The following is a 15,763-nucleotide window of genomic DNA, read 5'->3' on the forward strand; positions in this document are numbered from 1 at the left end:
TCCTGCTTCAGGGCTGTAGCTCTCCAGGTTCTGACTTCTCTCTATCCTCACTTTGTTTCTTCAACTCAAGAGTCATCAACAGCCTTCCTCTGTCAATGCAAAAGCACAACTTTCACCTCAAAGGGAATAAGAGGTGGTTTATTCTGTAGTCAGATACGAGTGACCAAGGCCTGGGAACAAATTAGGTTACCTCAAATTCCATGTTCCAATATGGAAGCAGTAATGAAGTTTTCATAGTAATAGAACAAATTAATTAATCGAGGCACTTTTCAAATATATTGGTGGAAACATTAAGTAGGTGGTTACAGCAAAAGAGAAACCTCAGCTATAGGCCTCAGGTGCTAATACTCAGCCTTTTGGTTGGTGGAAGCTAGAGTTTTGTTAATACATTCCAATGAGAATAACACTGTTAGTCACAGGATGTTAGGTGAGATATAGAGGTAGAAAAGGAAAGGTTATTTAGGGGTTAATGATAGCCCAAGATAGGGAGCTGGAGAGACCATTCAGCAGTTAAGAACACTGACTTTTCTTACAGAGGACCCTGACTCAGTCCCCAGCACCCAAATGATAGCTATCGACTATTTGTAACTCCAGTTCCAGGGGATCCAACATGCTCTTCTTACCTCCACGGGCATTGCACAAAATGGGTGCACTTACATACATAACAAGCAATACACTTATATACATAAAAAAATAAATAAATAAAATATCTTAAATTTAAAAAGCCCAAGGTAATTAGGCTCTGGACCTGCAATATTCCAAACTCTGCAGTATTCCAACATAATCGCTGAAGTGTTAATCAGTTGATCAGCTTTGCAGAAGGTTCAATTTGATGATGCCTGGAACTTGCTACATAGACCAGGGTAGCCTCGATTTCAGGGAGTCATTTACCTGCCTCTGCCTCCCAAGTGCTGAGATTAAAGGCATGCACCACCACGCCTGGCCTATGACCTCAATCTTTTAACATTTTCTTTATGTTCTGGTCATTTTAGTAATTGTTTTGTAATGGATTTTCTTCAATATCTCTTATATATTGACTAATCCCATCTCAGGTTTAAACTTGGCATTCATGTTTCTCAAATTTAAGCAACCCTTCATTGCTTCAGATTTTCATAATAATTTATTCAATTTTAGAAATGCAATTCTCTCTTGAATCTTCATGAGAAAACAGAGTATTTTTCAAAAGTCTACTGAAAATGGCTATTCTGAGTCAGATCATTTCCTGCCTCCAAATTTTTTTCCTGTTGTCTTTTAGTTTAAAAATATATTTGTAGTTGATGTGATTTTTCCATTTACCTGTCAGTCAAAGGATGAGATTTACTCCCCAGTGTTTACCTATAATTAAGTGAACTTGACAGAGTTCCATCAGGGATTGGTGTGTCTGTACAGTCTTCTTTTAGAAGGGATTTGGGTCTAGGTTAAAGAAGTAAAGGGAAAAAGAAAAGATCTCAGTACTAGGATTCAGCAAGGAGTCAGAAGGACCTGGAATCTGATTTGTTTCAAGAAACTGTATTTTATTCTTTTTTGCATTCCCAACAGAATGTCTGGTTAAAAATAAAAATAAAAAGAAGAGGTTGGATGGGCGGATGAACAAATGAATCAGTTCAAAGTTCAAGAGTTTTAAGTAGTCATAGAAAGAAATTTTCCATATTAAAGCAAAAACCAAACTTTTAAATATTCATTATTTTAACACACTGTCAACTCAACAAAATTGTGGGTTTAGAGGAGTGATTCATTTAATGTCTTTAAGTCACAAGGTGCTGTTTATATTAAAATGCCATTGTTTTCTAAGTTCTGAATCAATGAATATGCAGATGAGTCATCCGAATTGCAAATAGGCCACCAGGAAGCTTGATGGTGTCAGGAAAAGAGCACACCCATTTAGTTGGAGAAGGCCAAAGTCCCATTTCCATCCTTTTAACTATATGGCTTGTGTATGCCATTCAAATGAAGTCTCCAGTCTCTCAGCTCAGAATCTGCTTCCCTACTTCAAAAGAAGGTAGTGACCATGCATGTTAACCAGGAAGCACTATGCAAATCTTAATTATGGTTGTTATTATAATTTCATGTCTTGATTTTAAATGCAAGTTTCCGTTAAAAGGTAAAGAATAGGAATGACTCTAAGAATGGGAGAAAACAAAACAACAACAACAAAATTACTGGTTGTACTGAAGGTAGAACAAAGGAAAGCTGAACTGAGGTAGAAGTTCAAGACACCGCTGAAGTCTTTGCCCTTCAGAATGACTGACACCTAAATGTGCCACCTGAGAAGTCCAGAAAGCTCTCAAGACAGTGTCTTTTGGAGATGGGACTCTTCGTAGATTAATCAGCCTCCAGTAGATGGATCCATACTGAAGGACATTTAGGTACACAAATCAGACTCTATAGGACATATTTCATATATATAACATATATAATGGAGTAAATTAATTGGGCAGGGGGAAGATGGGGGAGGGGATCTAAATACCATCAAATTATAGTGTATGAAAATCGCAAAAACTCAATAAAAAATTAAAAAAAGAAAGCTCACAAAAGAGAATAAACAGATCATTCTATATTGACCAAAGCATGACAATCAAACCTGCTGACCAAATCTGCTTCCAGGGTAACTTTATTTTACCAATAATATTACTTTTAATGCATTTTATTAATTATTTTTATTTTATGTGTATGATGAGTGTATTGCCTGCATGTATGTAAGTGCACCTATATTGTGCAATGCTCGTGGAAGTCAGAAGAAGGTGTCAGATCCCCTGTAACTGGAGTTATGGATGGTGGTAGCCACCATGTGGGTACTGGGATTCAAACTGGATCCTCTGCAAGATCAGCCATGCTCTTAATTGCTGAACCATCTCTCAAGACCCCTAAGCCCAAGATTTTTAAAAGTTTCCAAACTTCAGGAGCTCAGAGAAGGATCAGGTGTTAAGAGCACTTGCTGCTCTTGATAAGACCTGGGTTCAGTTCCCAGCACCCACATGGTGGCTAACAACCATCTGTGACTTCAGTTCCAGGGAATTTGATGCCCATTTATGACTTCTGAAGGCACTGCATGCACATGTGGTGCACTTACATGCATACATGTGGTGCATTTACATACATGCTCACAAAACACTCATACACATAAGATAAAAATAAATTAAGAAAAATAAAAACACAGTTTCTAAAATTCCTTGTTCAACTTCAACTCAACTTTCCTCACAATCTACCTTTTAAGGAGCCCAAACTCTACCTTTGCTACGTGCCATTCTTCTGAGTCTCACATGTGGGCATCTATGACTAGAATGTTTCTTGAACTGCTTTTGATTCTTTTTTTTTGTAGTGGAGTATATCATTTCTTTCTTTTTTTAAATTTAATAACCACATGATTAGAAGCATTTCATTACAGCTTTAACATACCCAATAACAATTTCCAGAGCAAGGATACATCTCTTTCAAAAGTGGCTGTAAATTTTGAGGTTCACAGTTGAATTAATACAGTTATACAATATTGAACTCAGTATAAACCCTGTAAGATATAAAATTGAAGTTTTTAACTTTTAAAAAAGATCTCCATTTCCTTTTAACATATGCTGTTTCCTACAGACTCATTTTAAATACTACTAATGCTTAGGTGTTTGCATGTGTCTCTAATCTCTATGTATCTGATTATTACTAGTCATAGTCAGTTACACTTGGATCCTTGGCACCTGAGTATGGATATAAAGTCATCAGGTAGATTTCAATGGTAATGTTTATCATCTCTACTTATTAACATGAAGTAAATTTTTATGCTTCCTCCTCAAATGTCATTTTTTTATTTGTTGATTTGTGTGTGTGTGTGTGTGTGTGTGTGTGTGTGTGTGTGTATATATAGGGTGCACGGGGCTCTCTGTGCACCCTGGAAGCGGCACAGCGGGCCTGGCCACGTCCCGCGTCGCTGTCTGCCGCTGAGGTGCTGAAGGTCTCGCAGCACCGAGGCTCTGCGTTTCTGTTGTGGCAGCGGGTCTCTGCTTCTCCGCTGCTTCCCTGCGTCTTCTGTGGCTCTCTGCTGCTGGGGCTTTGCCCAGCCGAGTCCCACCCTAATTTCACCCATGCGCTTTCCTCAAGATGTGAAATCCACCGGCTGCTGGATCACACGGGAGAGTGTGAGGGTGGCTAAAGCTGGGATCCGTGAGTCGGTGATGGAAAGACAGCTCTTCCCGGGAAGGCTGGATCGTAGGCAGTGAGACAAGACTCAGCTCAGTCAGACTCAGTGTTACAGCTCTTTATTCAATGGCTCTGCGTGGCTCCAAGTCTCAGTGACCCAGCTCCTAGTCTCAGATCTAGCTCCTTCAATTATTGAGGGGAATCAGGGAACTTTATACTGTGGGGGTAGTGGTAAAAGCTTCAGCTGATAGGTACTTTGGGGATGCCTCATTTGCGTGTGGAAATGGGCTCCCGCCAGGCTGCCAAACTGCTTGAAAATCACACAGGAAAGCCTAATGGTTACAGAGCCGGAGGCTACATTCCTGTGGCTGCTACTTCACAAAGGAGTCAGGAAAAATGCCAGGAAGGCACCCTGCTGTGAAAGGAGTCTCTGCATATGGCTCCGAGCTTGTGAGCTATCCGGACATGGAGAAACTTCTACTTTACACAACAGAGGTCCCCAACATATATCATATAGAACATCCCAAACAATCTTATTCATCTATATACCCACTTTCCAAATGGTACCCTCCCATAGCCTCCCCCGACCCCACTGGAGCCCATATACTCTGTCATCCCTGTTACTGTCTGCTGTGTTTTAGGCAACCCCTAGCCATTCCCCAGTACTTGTCCATCTACAAAATCTAGTCATCCTATCTAGAGGGCTTTGTTTTAGGAAGATCAGCTGTTCCTCATCTAGCAGGGGTCTGCTGTTCATTTTCCCAGTTCGGTGCAGGGTTACTGTCTGGGAGTCTTTTGGGCCGCTCTGGCCAATAACTCAAAGGAAGGTATCTCCTGTCTGGCATTGTTTCTTGTTACCTTTAGCTATACATATGGACTCTTAAAAAATTATATTTACCCCTTTAATCTTTGGTTATACTTTCCTTTTGGGTGTTTAAGACCCTACAATTGGCCCAGACAAGCCAATTTATTTTTACTCTTAAGGTCGTTTGAGGATCTGTTCCTCAGGGGTCACATGGGCTTGAGAGGAGTCCCTGGCTCCTTTCTTTTACCAGTTCTGTGTATGTGAAGGTAAGTCAAAGGTCCTGCTCAACCATGGCTGGCTTCGCTCAGAAGCATGGAGAAATGTTTCCTCTGTGTTGACCCTCCTCTTTGTAGACTGGATATTAGTTCAAGTCCATCTGGTGGGGTCTCCACGGCCTCTTTGATCAAGAGGACAGGTGACTCACCACAGTTACAGGACATTTTGAGAGATGCTCATAGTCCCCTGGAACTTAGTCGACCTAGGAGGGCAAGGAGCAAAAACTGCCCTTTATGTCCCTCTGACCAAATTAGTATAGGCCTCAAAGTATGGCTGTTAAACATCCAAGAAGGTTAGTTCCAGCAGTCTTAAAGCCACCAGGCTTAAACCAAGTCTGTCTCCAGTGAAGCCTTTCCTATGGTCTCCCAGAATGATGACTCTTACTCCAGGAAGAATTGCTTATTCCTTTTTACTGCTTCCACAGCATTCAGTACTCATTCAAGGGTGTTTATTGTATATGAATATTTACTTCAATGTCTCTCTCCACTGCATCAACCTCATTCCTTAATATAATTTGTTTATATCTTGATGTAACTGAGAAAAATTTGAAAGAAACATATTTCAGGGGCTATCTGCCAAAAATGGGCAAAATAAAAAAAAAGAGGGTCCATTAGTCTCTATTTCTTTTAGGATCAATCAATATTCTTAGATGGACCTTTTTGATTAAGCAGTGATATTGTGGATATGTTGTCTACTACAGGGACAGATAACCAGTGTCTCAAACATGGCCTCTGGCAAAACAGAGAAGGCTGGGAATTGTGCCAAGTCATCAGTCTGCTGCTACTTGTCTCCTTCCATATCTAAAATTGCAAAAAGTATCAGTTGTAGCACAAGGTGAAGGAGAACTGCTGACACTCCAGGGCATACCACCTTAAGCACAGGTGGTAATGTCTGGTGAACCACACTCTCAAAATACTGCAGTGCGGCCTCATACATGTCATCAGGCAAGGCCAGCACCTTGCTTTTCATGCTGACTTAAGAAAGAAGAGAGAATAATGGATTTGATATAGCAAGAGAAAGACTGATAAACAAATATGAAAACAAAACCTGTGACAAGAATGAAATGCCTTGGGCCTGAGAGATGGCTCATCAGATAACAGCACTAAGTTCAAAACCCAGAGCCCTTGGCAGAAGGAAGGAACTGATTTCCTAACGTTGTCCTTTGACCTCTACATGTGTACCATGGCACATGTGTTCTGAGGCATGTATGTGCCTACACTTATACACACACATAATATATACTTTTTTAATTAAAAAGAGCCAGGTGTGGTAGCATGTGCCTTTAATCCCAGCACCAGGGAGGCAGAGCCAGGCAGATCTCTGTGAGAGTGAGGCTAGCCTGGTCTACATAGTGAGTCCCAGGTCAGCTGGGGCTATGGAACAACACTGTCTCAAAACAACAAAAATTAAAATAAATAAAAATAATGAGCTACCTTTAAAGAATTTCCTTTTTCCAGACCATCATAACTATATACAAGTGTGGCAGAATTCCTACCTAACAGTGGGCCATGAGAACACTAGTTCTTTGGGACCACTGAAGTAAATTAGCAGGCTGGGTTCATTGAGGTTGGAATAAAGGTTTCTGACCTTTGAAACCTAAGCACAGTTACATCATAAAAATTAGAGTAACCTCTATAACATGAAAATAAAAAGAGAAGGGAATTATTTTTCCACAGAAGTCATGAATGCAATCAATATTTTTGAGAACTAATTAGGCGGTGTTCTAGGTGTTGGGTCTGAAATAAAGAACAAATCATAAAGCTGTACACTCAAGGCAACTTGCATCTTGGGGGAATAAAACTGATGTTTTAGTGTTGACTTCAGATTCTCAATTCTTCTTTAAGTGTCAAAGTCTTGTGGTAATGGAGTCAATACTTTGGAGAGAGAATTTTCATAGTGCTTATACTGAAAGTCAGAAAAGGCTGATAAATCTTTAGGAGAAAAGGAGAGATTGAAAATTAATCTAAAACATAACTAAGTAATATTTTAATTATGAAATTGAACACAATGGCTACATTTGTCCTGAAAATATGGGGGTGCAAGGTTATTGTTAGCACATTGTCTAATAAGCCACATACATCTTACATGTATACTCGATCTTAAACCTGCATAAAGCCTCAGCTATACAGCACTAGCCAGAAGTAAGAGCCTTGTTTTTACTTCGCTTCAGTGAGCTTCCTGGTCACTACATTGGTCAATTTGCTTTTTGGCAGAAACACAGAGAGGCTCTTCTACCTACAGACTGCCTATCTGGTCTGTGCTCTCTGAGGATGCTGTGAAACACTGAAGTGACTTCTTACCTGTGGGATCTGGGGAAGAAAAGGCAGAGGAAAGCCTCAAGAGCAATAGAAGAGGTCACATGAGCCTGCAGAGCCAGTCTGGAATGGGAAAGTATTCTCTAAAACAATGAGTTTCAACCCTGTGGTACTCAAACTCCTCTTTCTATAACAAATATTTTATAGCTTAACTCTAAGTAAGACAAAATGGATATGTAACATAATTCACTTCACACATTGCTTTTATGATGCTCTAAATAAAATACAAATTAGCCAAAGGCTAATCTCTGTACTATCTACATCATCCTGTATAAGCTTGGACATAGTGGTGGCATGACCAAATTATACCCAGAATCACAGTGCATCTACTATTTTAGTAGGGCTTACATACCACAGTAATACAATTTTCTACATTTCTTGACTTTTCATTATATTCTGGTTGTATTCCTGGAAAGTCAGTGTATATTAAAGCAATGACCAAAGAACAAACTGAAAAAGAATTTTATCTATACATTAAATATAGCTAAGCTCTGGGCCTATATGCTAAGCAGGCTCTCACTACCATGAATGCCCACCAAAACTGTAAGTTCTGAGACACAGGGCATTTTTTAATTGAATAGTCCCTTCTTTCACTCTCCCAATCACAGTAACAATAGAATACTCCCTTTCCTTCACATTTGCAAAGCCTGTGGCAGGTGCTGCTCCCCCTGGTCTCTGTTTAAGCTAGCCCAATACCATCCTGGAGATGGGGCCAAGTCAGGCTTTCGTTTGAATCCAGTCATATGCTTTAAATGAATCAACTGAATCCATTTAAAAATTTGGTATATAATTGGCATTTCCTTCAATATCTGCAATGCAGAAAATTTTGAACACAAAATTCCATTTCTAGGAATCCATTACTTATATCTACATATAATATAAAGAGTTGCATGATAGGAGAACAGGGTGGGGATTTTTATTTAAACTTTCTATCACATCGTTTTTCTTTATAATGAGCATGTTTCCCTGTTTACTGTCTTTAAATGCTACATTCACTCAAAAATAATAAAAGGCTTAAAAATGACATTGTCAACTTTCGTTTTGAACTCATGACTTCAATTCAGTGACCCAAATGAATGTACCAGCTCCAACATATCATTCCATGACACCGAACACTGTCATGTTGACATTCTATTGTTTGTGAGTCATTTTAGAAATTAAAAAAAATAATGTTCACTCTTTGTCAACATATTCCTTCAGGTCCATTTCTAGATGGCCATTTCCCTGAGGTCTTTTGGAGCAGAAATGAATTAAACAAAGGCCTGCACTCACAGATTATGTGAGGAATTCTTTAAAGTCAGATCTCTGGGGTTGCCCTGTGAAAGCAAAGCACCATTATTGCTTTGTATTAAATAGTGTCAGGTCACAGATATCACATGCCATTTTAAGTTGCTCCTTTTCAGTCTGTAAAAACCCGGAGATATTCTAGAAAATCTCACTTCCTATTTTCCTCCAATTTCTTTTGTTTTTTCCTATTTTTCCCTTCCTGTCTATCCATCCCCATAGGCTCCTTAACAAAAAGCCTACTATTAGAGGGCAAAGGAACTGGAGAAAGGAAAGAGAACTTTCACTAGATGCAGAAGAGGGAAGTCTTCAGAGCACCGGGGCTTAGCTGACACAACAAAGACTTCAGATCCAGAGGTTCTCTAACATGACGTTCACCAGTGGAGCACCTTCCCTGTGTTCTTCAGTAACTTTAACACTATAAAATCGTCACCTCAACCTTTTCCACAGTGTTGCACTGAACTGTATGAGGTCATACAGGATTTCTATACGTACAGTACAGTTGGTTTTCTGACACTTAAGGATCACACACAATAGAGAGATGAAGTTACCATTATTTCATTCAGTGCCCACACAGGAAATATGAGTTGTAAGCCTTAACACCCAGCAATCAGTTTTGAGGAAAATATTTTAAGGAATAATAAATCACACTTGTCATCTCAGTTTTTATGTGTAAGGAAACTATGTCCCCTTGAACTGAAAACAATCCACAGCAAGCAACAGTTTGTAGCATATATCAGCATTAATCACAGGTAGATCAGTCTCTTAGTCCATTCAAGCTGTAAGAAACTACCTTAGACCAGATAATTTATAAACAATGGATTTATTTCTCATAGTTGTGGAGGTAGTACTGGGGGCAAGGCAAACTCTTCAACCTCTTCTACAGAGGCAGAACTATCAACTGACTTCTGAAAAGTTCTTTGCAATACCATCTCCTTGGAGGTCAGGTCTTGAGCTATGGACTTTGAGAGCTGCTAACATTGACAACATAGAAATCATTTTCCCAGCTTGAATAGATACTATTGGGTCATGAACTGATATTCCTTTCCATATATGTCCTAGTTTGTTTCTTCATTGCTGTGACAAAATTCTCTGACCAATACCAACTAGGGGAGGAAAGGGTTTATTCAGCTTACATCTCCCAGGTCACAGTTCATCAGGGAGCCCAAGGTAGGAACTCAGCAGGAACCTGGAGGCAGGAGCTGGAGCACAGGCCATGGAGGAATGCTGCTTACTGGCTTGCTCCCCTGGCCCCTGCTCAGCCTGCTTTCTTATGCAACACAGGCCCACCTGCCCAGGGCTGGCGCCACCCACAGTGGGCTGGGTCCTCCCACATCACTCATCAAGAAGATGTCCCTTAGACACACAGGTCAGTCCAATAGAGGAAATTCCCCAATTGAGGCTCCCTTAACCCAGGTATGTCAAGTTGACACTAAAGCTATCCAGCACAATTGACCCCTTGTCAACTTGACACACAAACATCACTATTAAACCATAACTTTCCAATTTCTTTCCCCAAGGTATGATGTTAATATCACAGCCTAAGACAGTATAACCTTAAAAACCCCACAGTCCTTAAAAAAATCCAAACACTTAAAAGTCTTTAGTCTCTTTTAAAAGTCTCTTAACTGTGGGCTTCTGTAAAATCCCAAACAAGTACTGTCTTATTTCACAGGGAAGAATTGGGCACACCTAAGCAAAACCAAAGTCCAGCAAAGTAGCTCAAGGCTGGACATCTGGGATTCACTCAAGATCTTCTGGCCTCCAAAGGGTTCTGGCAGCTCCACTGCTCTGACTCTGCCATCCACAGCACACACAGGCCAGCTCCATTCCACACATACTGTGGTCGTTGGTGGTCATCCCACAGTCCTGGCAACTCTAAAAAGCTGGGGTCTTCACTGTAACTGAAGATGCACTTTCACCTATGGCCTTTCCTGGCCTCTCAGAGTGCCAAGCCTCATCTGCTCTCTGTGACCCCTTCACGCCTTCAACACCAGAACCATGCAGGAGACTCTTACACATTACCAAGTCCTACTTCCAGCTTGAGATAGAGGCTTGGGTCCCCTCTGTATGCTGACCCTGAGGAACTATCACCCAGGAGATTTCAACACGGTGATGCTGGTCTCTTATTACTTACAGCTGATTTTTCAGCCCCAGCTAACCAGGATCAATTGTCCCAGCAAAACAAAGGTTTTACTTCAGGTTCTGGTCTCTTCTTAATCACAGCTGATTCTCCAGCCCCAGCTGACCAGAACCCACAGACTCTCAATCCAAACTCTCACACGAACAGCCCTGATAGTCTCGGCTTCCCTTTGAAGCTTCATAAGCCAGGCCTCCATCGTCTATAACTCTTTCAGCATAACTGTTCCAAGTGCCACAGCAACAAACTCTGAGCACACAACGGCTCTTCCAGCCTAAAGTTCCAAACACTTCCACAGTCCTCCCCGAAACACCAAGGTCAGATCTGTCACAGCAATATCCCACTCTCTGGTACCAATTTCTGTCTTAGTTTGTTTCTTCATTGCTGTGACAAAATACTCTGACCAGTACCAACTTGGGGAGGAAAGGGTTTATTCAGCTTACATCTCTGGGGTCACAGTTCATCAGGGAGCCCAGGTAGGAACTCAGGGCAGGAACCTGGAGGCAGGAGCTGGAGCACAGGCCATGGAGGAACACCGCTTACTGGCTTGCTCTCCTGGCCCCTGCTCAGCCTGCTTTCTTATGCAACACAGGCCCACCTGCCCAGGGGTGGCACCACCCACGGTGAGCTGGGCCCTCCTACATCACTCATCAAGAAGATGCCCCTCAGACATGGCCACAGGCCAGTCCAATAGAAGCGATTCCCCAATTGAGGCTCCCTCAACCCAGGTGTGTCAAGTTGACACTAAAGCTATCCAGCACAATATAGATACATACAAAACTATGTATTCTACACACAGAACATATTCTTGCTTAATAGTCTTCAGCTTGGTTATTAGCACAGTCCATCCTCTTCTCTGGGTCTTTTATAAAAAGTCAATGGTGTTAAAACTCTAAGGCTCACTAATTATTGCTCTTTTTTTGAAATCAGCACAATAATTGAAATAGTCTATGTAATTTGATCCAAGGTGAAATCAACTGACTGTTAAGTCAAATAAATTACTAAAGGGAATCAAACCTTTCACCTGAATTCTTCCTGGCCTTTCCCATGTTTATTATTTTTTTGTACATTCTCAATGACTACCAGAAAAGTAGGACAGTTTAGTGTCAGTCCCACCTCTCAGAAAGAAAAGAGAGCCCAGACATGATGAATAAGAGCCTGGGCCAACAGCACTGTAGTTGGGGTTTTGTAAAAGCTCCTAAATCTCACCTACCTCTGTCAAGATCTATAGTTTATTAAACAACAAAAAAATTAGAAAGCCATGTGATATATTTAGTTCTTCAATAAGGCTGAGCTGTACCTGCTTCTTTAATGACAGACAGAACAGGCAAAGCTATGAACCCACAGAGCAATCACACCCCATTGGCTTTCGCCAATTCTCATTTTGGTTGGCAGCTGCAATTCAAGGAAAATCTCATGAACTTCAGGAAGTAGGTAATGGGGGCTTCTCAAGGTATCAGTATACCCAGACCACAGTGCAAAGCATAATCTGTTCAGAATGAGAGAAGCAAAAAAGAGCCACAGCTGAGCCCAAGGAACCCTCCAAAGGCAGCATTGCTTATCCATCAGCTGCCTGCCCTCTGAGAACCAAAGGCCTTGAGCTATGCTTTGGTCCTCCCTGTACACTTAATACAAGTGCAGTAGCCAAATGGCAGAAGTCATGGGAGAAGTGAAAGCAGTTATCCTGTGCTGAGAGCCTGAGTTCCAGGTGCCAGAGGAGGGTGGGGTGGGAGCGAGGGTCTTATCTACAATTTTGTTTACTCTTCATTCTCCAAGGATGGTCATTTCTTTTTCTTTAAGTTCCTAGCAGAAGCTGTAGTAAGTCACAAACAACACAAGGAAGACAGTTGATTCAAGAAGGAATGGCAATGGCTAAGAAGCGCATGTCCTTTGGTACTAGTTTTCTATTATTTGCCATATTTTGACATTATAATACTGCTGCAGGCTCCATTTCTCTAGAAAATGAAATATTTAGACATGCGTTTTTAGCCTTTTTAATTATAGAGCTTTGATGACTAGTTTGTAAGAGTTTAATCAAGGAGAACAAAGGCTGTATTCACCTGGCTCCTTGTTGCCGTATTTACACTATCTGCTCGCTTATTCTCTGTTAGAACACTCTTCTCATATAGTTAGAAGTGAAAGGATGATCCATCTCCTCATTACTGATCCTCTGCTTGGTGACAAAAACAAAACAAAATACAACACATTAACAAAGGAAAATGCCTTCCTGTCATTTCTCAGCCTTCCCTGCCGTTGCTCAGCTAGGATGTTAAAGATTGGGGTTTAATGAAAGAAGGTGAAGAGGTGAAAAGAAAAAAAAATCCCTAATGAGCTTGTGCTTGCTGTATGGAAAGAACACTGAAAAGCCACAGTCTCTTTGTATCTAATATACAGAGTGTGTCCAGGGTCAAAGAAGTCCTCCTTCTTCCTTCTTTCCTTCCTGAAACCAATTTCAGAAGTTTAATTTCTGATGATGGAGTGACAGAGAACCTCCTGTTTTCATCAGCAGCTTGCAGTTCTCGAGATGCATGCAGAAGTGGTGTGGGTGGTTCTTCAGGTTGCTGGATCACTGCTAGAACATCCCACAAACAGGCATGTCAGGCCTCACAAGGCAGCTGCCAGAGCCTTAGCTGCAGGTCTGTAGGCCATCAAGCAAGGCAGAGCTACTGCAGCAAAATGCCTTAATGCTTCAAAGAAGAGGCAGTAACAGCTGTTGAAACTCTAAGGCAGCTTTCCAAAATAGCCAGATCATCCCAAAATGTCTTAATTATCCAGTATTCCAGTCCCGTGGAAGGAGAGTCACACTGCGCATACAGAATGGATGTGAGGGCCAAAGCCCCAGAATTCTGAGAGTGACATTTTTGCTTTATCAGTTCCAAAATCAGGGAATCACTGCCTTTTGGAGAAGCAGCATGACACACCATGACAAGTAAAAGGGGCAACCTTGCCGCACAACTCCTTCGGGATAATGGCCATCTTGGGGAGACTTGCTTCTCTAATGTTCTGTGTCCAGCATAAGTATGAACACACTGACTGTGAATTAAGATCTTTCTTTGAGATTGCAATGTGCAGCTTTAACTGTGTTCTCATCTTCTACATTCCACTGAATAACCTAAATTACACAGAACAGCAGTAAATTGGCTCATCATAGCCCTGTTCTAATTTTAATAGGATAAAGATCTAAAGAACTTGAAAGCCTGGTGAAACCACTGAAGCCTGTGAAGGGGCTGCCAGATCTTTCCCCAGAAGATCATGGATTTTAATTCAACCTGGGTTTGTAGTGATCAAGAACATTTGAGTTTACATATACCCTGACATAGCATCCCTAACAGGGAAACTGATGCTTCTGGGGGTATGGTGCACAGCCACATGTGGGAAGCAATCATTCTCTCCCACATAAAAGTGATCCTTGCAAAGTGAAGTTCAAGGCACCATAGAGTGTCTTGACTTCACAATGTCAACTGCCTGCCACTCTTGGGCTCCCTAGCTCAGAAGTAAAAGCTCTACAGCTCTTTGCTGAGCAGCCAAACTCTGATGGCGTCCGGACAGACAGAATTTGACAAATATACATACATGCTCACAACAGCACTTTCCCAAACAATCCTCTTGGTTTCAACAAAGCATTGACTTGTGGTGATAAAATGTCATGTCACAAGTCAAATTTTGATGCCATTACTGAGTGTTATCTGTAAGCTCTAAATACGGTCAGTACAATTGGCCAGCTGTCAGATTCTAGGCCCATCCTGAACAGCAGACTGACAAACTAAACAGTTTCAGCTGCTGGAGTCTCTCCTTGATTAGATTATTCCTGACTGTCTCAGTCCACAAGTCACTTCAGCCAGTCAATCAACAAACAAACTTCCAATCACTCAGAAGTCTGTCTTCGCTTGGAATTTCATAGAATTCAGTTAAAAAGTTCATCATTATTCAAAGAGATTTAGAGACATGAATAAGCTTTGACATCCTTATTAGGAATGATAATTACAGTGCTCTGCTTTAGAGAAAAAGCTGGTGTTAAGATATAAAATTTCCATAGAGCACTTCCCTCAGGTTGTAAACGGCTCCTACTTTCAGATTTGATATTGATCAGCAAGAGAGTGGATCAATATTGAGGGGAATGTCTTCTACACACTACCAGAGTACATCTGTGTTGTGTACCTGAGGGATGCTAAATAGCTGAGCCACCCCAGGTGCACACATAGCCCTGATACCGAAGTCTGAAAGCACTGAGGAGCCCAGCTCCCCAGCTTGTCCAGTAATTAAAAGAAGTCTGTCACACCTAGAGCAAGAGCTGCCAAATGCTGCCTTTAATTAGTAGCTATCATTTGAACTAGGGCTGCCAGGAGGTGCTGAGACTCTAAGAGGCTGGGAGGTCCCAAATGTTTGCTTCTGCTAGGGATCTGATGTTAGGGTAAGATCTAACAACCATGACCTCTGAAAGAAAAGGGCAAATGATGTTGAGGCTTCCTCCTCCAAAACTCCAGAAAGAGCTGTCCTTGTGCCAGAACTGGATCTGAGATGGCATGGCAGAACCTGCACCCAGGCAGCAGGTTTAAGGCCCAGCATGAACCCCAGTTCATCCACCCATCTCTCAAGTTCTCCCTGATGGATAGGTCAGATCTTTATTTATAAAGATTTACCTATCCAGAACTTGATTGCTTGGGCTATGAACTCTCTCTCAAATGGCTATTTCCCTGAATGGGAAACAGGAACCAGTCTCCCTAGCTTAAAACAGCCTAAAGGATTTTCATGACTGGACTAAGGCGCCATAGGAAACCTTTCCACAGTTTGGGCTGATGTTACCAAAGCAGATTTCAG

This window comes from Nannospalax galili, unplaced genomic scaffold (genome assembly GCF_000622305.1).
Source record: "Nannospalax galili isolate Female #2095 unplaced genomic scaffold, S.galili_v1.0 scaffold375, whole genome shotgun sequence".
In the NCBI taxonomy this organism is placed as follows: domain Eukaryota; kingdom Metazoa; phylum Chordata; class Mammalia; order Rodentia; family Spalacidae; genus Nannospalax; species Nannospalax galili.